At 50.0% G+C, this 8,612-nt stretch overlaps 1 pseudogene; it reads left to right on the top strand.

The window, feature by feature from the left end:
* The first annotated feature begins 3,869 nt into the window (after nt 1–3,869).
* Nucleotides 3,870–8,019, top strand: LOC123621133 (annotated as a pseudogene).
* Nucleotides 8,020–8,612: the final 593 nt, after the last annotated feature.

The following is an 8,612-nucleotide window of genomic DNA, read 5'->3' as shown; positions in this document are numbered from 1 at the left end:
GTGAACATACACGTCAGTACCTTACAGGTATCCTTCCTTTGCTTCTTACTCACCCGAGCCCCTGCTTCCAGTACAAACCAGAGCCGCCTCCTAACACTTGCTCTGTCCTCGAGAAATAAGAGCTTTCTGTTTGGCTCCAGACTGGAGAGCTCTCTTCACAGCCACTGAGCTCTGGCTGGAACAGCTTCCCAATACTGAGACCTCGCCTTTCTCTTTGCTTGCTAGACCAAGGTCTACGAGGAACCTCTGCTCCATGTTTATGTCATCATCTTTTCCTCCTCTTCGGAACCTAATTTTCTCTGAGATGGCTTTTACCTACCCTTTCTTCCTTGAGTCACCATTTGGAGGACTGACTCTTCCATCCTGGTTCCCACACCTCTCTCTTTGAGCCACTTCTCCAAGCTATTTGGGAGGACCAACTAAGTACAAATGTTAATAAGTCTAAAACCCATTTTATTAATACTAACAGATCTAAAATCCATTTTTACTACCCTACTACCCTGGCCTCAATAAGATCAGAGACAGTGTCAACCCACTTAGGAGAGGGATTTCTCAAGTTATTTTAGGGGCAATTAAAATGTGCTAAACTGTATATAGGCCTTTTCCCTTTTAGGATCTCATTTCATCTGCACAACACTGCAAGGACACAGCTGTGGGATACTGATGCTTACAGAAACTGAATATTTGCTTAAAGTAACAGCTAATAAAAGGAAAACCAGGGATTCAAACCAGGTCCATGTGGCTCTGCTTCAGTCAAGTTCTGGTTGCAACAGAGAACCAGCATAAGTGAAAACAAAAATAAAAACAAAAACTGAAATGATACATAGTGAGAGATTAGAAATTGAGACTAACTGGGAACACCGAGAACAGCTGTCGACAGGGCGGGACTTCCTGCAGACTAGAGCTGCAAGGTGGCCTGGATTCCAAGACAGCTCTAAGAACCTCACTGACAGTTAAATACCCATCGATTTTCATTCTCCTGTCAGTCAGGTGCCAGCTGGAGCCACAACCTGACTTCCTCAGCTGACTCAGAGTTTGTGTTTTCCCCAAAGGTTCACCTTTCTACCTTCTAGCTTCAGCTCCCACTGCCAAGTGAAAATTCTTCTCATGTCTCCCAGTTCTAAATCCCAAGAGAAAATTCAGATCAGCATCTCTTTCCTTTTCAGACAGAGCACTGGTCAGCCTGCAGACTGGTCGGGCACCAGCCTGCTCTCATCAGCTGGGCCTTGCACGTGCTGCTCCGCCTGCCTGGGGAGTGATGAGTCCTGGACGTTTAGGATTCAGCTCAACTCACCAGAGAAGCCTCCCCAGCTATTGAGACACCCCACAGTGGTCCAACATGCCCCCACTGCCCCCAGCACACACACACCCCCGCCGCCATGCTTTCAGTCACTCTTTCAGCCCATGACCCTGTGTTTCATTTCCTCATACCTCTTAGCACTACCTCATCCATTTTATTTGTCTGTCTCCCGCACTGGGACATAAGCTACATTAATGGCTGGACCTTGTCTGTCTCGTTCTTCCCTGGCCCCAGGACTCAGAACTAGGTGCTTCAGCACCTCACAGGTGTTCAATAAAAATCTTCTGCATGAATGAATGAATAGCCAGCCAGATGTGGGGCCTGTAGTAGAGGTTTCTGTTCTTGGTGTGAGCAGAGCAGGTCCCATTGCGTGAATATCTAGTTCAGTGGCCAGTTCCTTAATAGTTTCAAACTGTTTTCAGTTGGCCTAACAATAACACTGTGTTCTCAGTATTTTTCTTAGCTCTGTTTTATAGATGAAGAAACTGAGATTCAGAAAAGTTAAGTGACTTGCCCTAGGTCACTCAACAGGTGGTTGAACCCAGGACTGGAACCGTATCTGCAGACCCCCAAGCCCTGGAGCTTTGCATTGTACCACTCTTCCTCCCACCAGGGCAAGCAGGATGAAAAAGGACTTGGTCACCAAACTGTATGATGACAACAAGAAACAATACAGAACAAAGTCATTATTTCACTTCCCTGGGGGAGGTCATGGTGGCTGTCATTATTCCAGAAGCACCAAAGGCCATATACATCACAGGGACAGAGAGGTTTAGATAAATCTGGGAATAATGGATTCACTAAGCCCCATCAAGGACATGTGGTGTGACTTTCTCAGAGAACTTCATGGTGGCCATGTGGAGGTACCATGACCTCCCACCCAAGTTCTCAGAATGCACCTCCACTGCTAAGGCTCACACCAGCACAGCACACCTCATGCCCATTAAGCCAGGTAGTAGTTGTGAAAGCACTTCAGGTGCACCTGAGTTCTGAAAGTGTTCGTTTTCTTCAGTGCTCAATCATTCATTACTTGGTTACTGAGCATATCCTATTGCTAGAGACTGAACTGTGTCCCCCTAAATTCATGTGGTGAAGTCCTTACCCCCAATGAGACTGTATTTGGCAATAAAGCTTTTAAGGAGGTAATTAAGGTTAAATGAAGTCATAAAAGTGCAGGTGGCTTTACAATGAGAGAAGGAAAAAGAAATCTCTGTCCACCATGTGAGGACACAGATAGGCCATCTGCAAGGCAGGAAGAGGCCTCACCAGGAACTGAACCTGCCAGTACATTGATCTCAGACTTCCCATCCGCCAGGACGGTGAGAAGATAAATTCCTGTCATCTAGGCCACCTGGCCTATGGTATTTTGTTATGACAACCCCAGCAAATAGAGACAACTCTGTTCCAGGTACTATGCCACTTATTACGTTCCTAAAATGCTTTAACTCCACACACGTGGAAAACACCGCAGCCCCAAGAGAAGACCTTTTCTGCACTTGCTGTTAATGCAGACCCAGGTCATGCTGCAGTGCAGCCACGCTCCACCAGCTGGGGGACAGCCTGGTCCATAACACTCCCATCTCCATCCTCTGCGCTCTCGCACCGTGTACGACCCACCCAGCTATTCATTCGTATTTATGTGCACTGCTTTGACACTTCCGCCTACAATGTGGACAACTGCATTCATCCCAGTCCTCTTTACTGGACCCTGCTCCGCCTTGACTCCCAGGTCTAAGGGCCAGAACTGTGGTGCTATTAACAGGATGGGATTTGGGGTGAGATTGCCCCATTTGGGATCCCAGATGTGTCCTTGCCTAGGTTAGTATCTCTAACCCCCAGTTGCCACCTCTGTAAAAGAGAGATGGGTAATGGTGCTCACTCATGCTGTTGTACAGACCTCTAGATAAAATAATTTATGAAAAGTGCTTGGCATCGCTGGACCAAACTGAAGATCCTGACACATAGCTGTTACAACTTCCACCAGCAGCTCCAGTTGAACTGAAAGTGCTGCCTTCATCCTCCGGACCTTTCCCCGGCATTGGTCCCTCGCCTGTCAATCACACCCTGGTCCTGCCCCCTTGTTCCTCAACGATTGCTCGCTCCGGACTTGCCCCGCCCCTCCTCGTAGGCGGTTCCCCCGCGTCACAGCCCCACCCCCGCCCCGTGCGCCTGCGCAGTCTTAATGCATTGTCAGGCACGGTGGTCAGGTGTCTTGACAGTTGCTAGACTTGATCACATTGGACGTTATTTACCTAACACCACCTGTCTTCTGGTCCTGGCTCTTGTCAGACCTTCAGGGGTGGGAAACCTGCGGCCCTCCATATCCCCAAGGGCGGCCCCTCGACTGAATCCAAACTTCACAGAACAAATCCCTTTCTGTAAAATTTGCATTCAGACAAAAGGCCTCATCCCTTCTCAGCTTTGTGGCTAAGATCAAGTGCAGACAAAAGGCCTCACACAAGCATCCAGAAGGCCACATGTGGCCCCCCTTCCAATTAGGAGGAGAAAACACATCATCTTCACCTCCCTGGATTTGGGTTCTCCTTTTTCATGGGGTGAATTGGGCTAGATGACCCTTAGGAACTTTTCTGAAAGGTTGGTTCTGTGAAATGATCAATGGGAGCATTTTGTGCTAAGTGCTTCCTGCACTGACTTTGGCACTCGCTGTGACATTCCCAGCAGCAGTGTACAAGGTTCCCTTTTTCTCCACACCCTCGCCAACACTTGTTACCACTTATCTTTTTTTTGAAAATACCCACCCTAACAGGTGTGAGATATCTCATCGTAGTTCTGAATTGCATTTCATTAATGATTAGTGATGTTGAGTACCTTTTCATATACCTGTTAGCCATTTTTATGTCTTCTTTGGGAAAATGTCTATTCAGATCTTTGGCCCACTTTTTAATTGGATTTGTGTTTTTGCTATTGAGTCATGTGAGTTCCTATTATATTTTATATTCCTTATATATCCCCTTACCAGATATATGGCTTACAAATATTTTCTCACAATTAATAGGATGTCCTTTCATTTTGTTGATTGTTTCTCTTGTTTTACAGAAGCTTTTTAGTTTGGAGTAGTCGTACTCATTTATTTTTGCTTTTGTTGCCTGAGCTTTTGATTTCAAATCCAAAAAAACCATTTCCAAGGACAATGTTGAGGCACTTTTTATGGTTTTAGGTCTTAAATGTGGTCTTTAAATGTGGTCATCAGCCCTGAGCAGCAGGAGCAGCAGGAGCAGCATATTCCAAGGAGTTTCATCCCAAACAAATGCCAGGTGGACCCCCCCTCCCGCAGATCCCAAGAATTTGAGGAGCTCATAGAGCCTCAGTGTATATTCCCATGGAGGGGTCAGAGTTTGGCAGAAGACAAGCAGGGGGCCTCCCTGCGCTCCCAGCCTCCTGGGTGTGCAGGTAAAAGCAGCAAGGACATAACCACAGGTGGGGCCCAGGAGCTCAGAGCCCACGGTTGTGCCCAGACTGGGGCCCCCTCACATCCCTCTGGATGTCGTCTCCCGCAGGTGAGGGGGCAGAGAGAAAACCAGTCAGGGTGAGGACTGATTTCTCTGTAGTCACCTTCTCTCCTGGACCTCTCCAAGGACTTTCTCCCAGGAAATTGCCATCCTCACCTACAGAGTCCTCCCCAAACTCACTGATGGCCCAGGAGGGAAAAGCAGAGTGTGGAAGAGGCCAGGGCTGAGCCTTGAGATCTATGGGCTCCAGCGGCTGGAGGTTTGAGCCCCACCAGTGCCTCACTCAGAATCTTACAGTGTGAGCTTCGAGCATGTGTTGAGTGCACGGATGGAGGAAGAAAAGCTCCTGGGAGGTGTTCATGCAGCATTTCTGACCCCTGCAGGATGGTAGATCTGTGGGTTTTGTGCGAGTGTCAGACTTGGGATCAGCAAGGCTGGCAGGAAGCCAGGACCCACGCACCGGCACAGGGACCACACCCTTGGCAATGGTCCTCTGTCCAAATGAGCTTTCAGGGTTTTCTTTTGACATGCTGCTTCCCTGGGCCCCTGCTTAAGAAGTATCCTCATTTACAGCTCTGGGGCCCAATCCACTCACTGTCTGCCTCCTCCTCCTCATCATTCTGTAGAACTTTCAGTGAGGTATTTCTTGAACCTGTGCATGGATCCTCTGGGCCCCTCTCCAGATCTTGCCTTGAGTCCCTGCTTGGGTCCCTGTTTTCTTCCACCCTCATGGAGCCCTACCCACAGATTCTTTCCCGCACAAACCCCACATGTCTGCCATCCCAGAGGGGAGGTAAATGCTGCGTGAACCCCTCCCAGGAGCTTTTCTTTCTCGATCTGTGCACTCAACAGATGCTGGGAGCTCCCAATGGAAATTTCCAGGTTAGGGACAGGTGGGGTTCAAACCTCCAGTCCCTGGAGCCCACAGAACTCAAGGCTCAGCCCTGGCCCCTTCCACACTCTGCTTTTCCCTCTTGGGCCATCAATGAGTTTGGGGAAGACTCTATAGATGAGGTTGACAATTTCCTGGGAGAACGTTCTTGGAGAGGATGGTGATAACAGAGAAGTCAGTCCTCATCCTGACTGGTTTTCTCTCTCTCCCCTCACCCGCGAGACAGGAAGTCCAGAGAGGGCCCCAATTTGGGGACAACCGTGTGCACTTAGAGGCCCCTCCCACTGGACAGGAGGCAGGTGACCTTCTCAGCCCCTCACACTCAGCCTCGGGGACAGAACCTGGCAGAGAAGAACTGTCCTGGGGACCAGGAGAGGCAGTGCAGTGCCAAGTGCAAGTCCAGCAATGGACAGAAATGCGTCAGCGGAGGAGAAGGAGAGCGTGGCCTCAGGAGACCCCTGCAAGTGGAGCAGTGCTGGAGCTCAGTGGCGGTGCCGAATCCTAAGGGCCCAGGAGACCATAGAGACTGGCGAGAAGAAGACCCCCTGCTTGGGAAGTCACCTTGGGAGCAAGTATGATCTCAAGCTATCAATGTGAATCTGAGTTCAGGGTCTCTGGGGGACCAGTAAGGGTTCCTGACTCTCTAGAATTTCTTACAGCCAGGATGTATGAGAGCTACTCCTCAAAGCAAATGTTGTCAGTAAGTTTGAGTTCAAAGTGAAAGTAGAGTCAGACAGCCAGCTTCAAGGTCCTGCCACTGGTGTCCTCCTCCAAGACTGTGCCACTGGCCTGCACTCTGGAGGCCGTCACACCGACGTGCTCCTCCACAGACATGTTGCCTTCCCAGGCCCCTCCGTCCTATTCTGTGAGTGTGTCCTCTAGGGAAATGTCATCTTTCCAGGGGCTATGTGACCCTGCATGGAAGGGAGGGGGCAGCCAGGGGCAGGAGGAGCCCAGTAGCCCAAAATCCAAGGTGCCCTGGGAGAGTCAGAGGGAGAAGTTTGGCCCTACTGAGAAGACAGAGCCCCGGGGGAGGCCCAAACTAGCAGAGCAGGAACAAAGGTCCGCAGGACCAAGGAACACCCAAGACAGTAGGATGAGCCATGCTGCCCGGGTCAGGGAATACTATCATTTTCTGGCAGGAAACTTACAGAAGAAAGCCGCTTCAGTAAAGGGAACACTTTCTCCAGGGCCTGAAGCCCAATAAAAAAGGCAAAAGGCAGGAATATCCCCTGCAGAAGGGCACGCCTGGGTCAGCCCCAGCCCAGAGCCCAGGGCCAGCCCCAAGAAGAGTGTCTGTGCACAGCAGGGCTGCTCAGGTCCAGGCACGAGTTACACTAGTTGGACAGATCCTAGTGGAGAAATAGGGGTTTGGCAAGGACTTAGTCCCTTGGAATTCAATTGTCACAAGGAAGAACTCCAGGCCCCGGTATATGGGTGTTCCTGCTACCCCAGGGAACCCTCCTACCCAGAGCAAAACACAGTGATGCAAGATGTGACCCCACCACCAGGGGCCACAGCCATCCTGCGAAGAACAGGTGGGTTCAAAGCAGGGACAGCAGTTGGGGCTCCCCACTCAGGGAGCCTGTTTCCCCAGCCAGATGCTGCCAGCATGAGCTCAGGGTGCCAAGAGCCTCGGGCCTCCTTCACTATCACACAACATGGTTTTCTGCTCAAGCAGACCATGCTGCTTGTGCCTTTCCTGGTGGGAAGTTTGCTCCATGAGAAGGAACACTGGGTTCATTCAGAGAAAAGCTGTTTTGTCTCATGGTATCACATGGCACATATGCTAATGGCTTCCTCGTACCAAGACATGTATTGCTTTCTAATATTCCTAATAGATGTGTTTCTTCTCATTAGTGCTGGTGGCTTTTGTCTATGGGGTGCCAGGGTGCAGATAGTGGGCCTGCGTGTCTCTCTCGGAGAGTGGCTAGTAGAAGGGACAGGCATGGAGGAGGCTGACAGGGGCTTGCAGACCCACCCTCACCCCAGGGTCCCTCCCTGCACCTTGTTTGTATAACCCGGTCATTACAGAGAGTCTTCGGGACTGTCAGACCCAATGGAGACCCCACCCCGGGGTCTGGCTCCCCTCTCTTTCCCTGGCTTTCCCTCTGCCATGAACTTTGTGCAGTGCTAGGGGATGGGTTTACAGAAGCTTCTTGGGGCTGAAATTCCCCTCAGGCTCCAGGAATGTGGGAGTCAAACCATCTCACTTGTTCAAGTGGGCCAGGAAGTTCTGGGGTTGGGGGCGCTGGCCTTCTGTTCAGAGACAGGAGACATCTGGCCCCCCTGGATGTCGTAGTGGGGAACAGAGGACCCTGCCCACTGAAGGCTGGGATAGATTCGGGCCCTGCTGACCGCTCTGGGCTCAGCCTAGATGCCAGGAGCACCCCCATCGTCTGTCCATGTCCACTTTCCTTCCCCTCTGCCATGACCTCATGCATAGGAGCCCTGGTATAATAATCACACGGGATTGTCTCCTGGAGTTGCCACAGTTATGTGCACAAGTTCCACTAAAGAAAGTAGAAAGATGACACCGAGAGTTTAGAGAGAGTCTTACTTGAAGCATAACCTGCTTAAAGGAAGGCAAAACCCTCCCATGTCTGTGCAGCTGTCACCGATAAGGACAAACATCCTCCAGAGTCAAGACACTGAGAGTGGGAACGGCTCTTCCAGGGTTATATTCCACCTCTTGGCCTCTAGAGAGCTCACTGTGTAAAATGCGGGTTTTTAAATAATTCTAATTTTGTTTTGTTTTCCTTTACCAAACAAAGTTTAAATGTAAGTCCAGTCTTTTATAATCTAGCCCTGGAAATTCTATTATGACAATCTTAGCCTAAAGTCTGGTTGATGTCCCCACCAAAGGAGGAAGGCTCAGGAATAGCGTAAGTTCTGATGAAACACACAGGAGGACTTTCCCTCACCGTTTCATTTCCACAAGGAGCAAGGA

Source organism: Lemur catta, chromosome 15 (assembly GCF_020740605.2).
Source record: "Lemur catta isolate mLemCat1 chromosome 15, mLemCat1.pri, whole genome shotgun sequence".
NCBI lineage: Eukaryota > Metazoa > Chordata > Mammalia > Primates > Lemuridae > Lemur > Lemur catta.
This window is presented reverse-complemented; position numbering and strand designations above follow the sequence as displayed.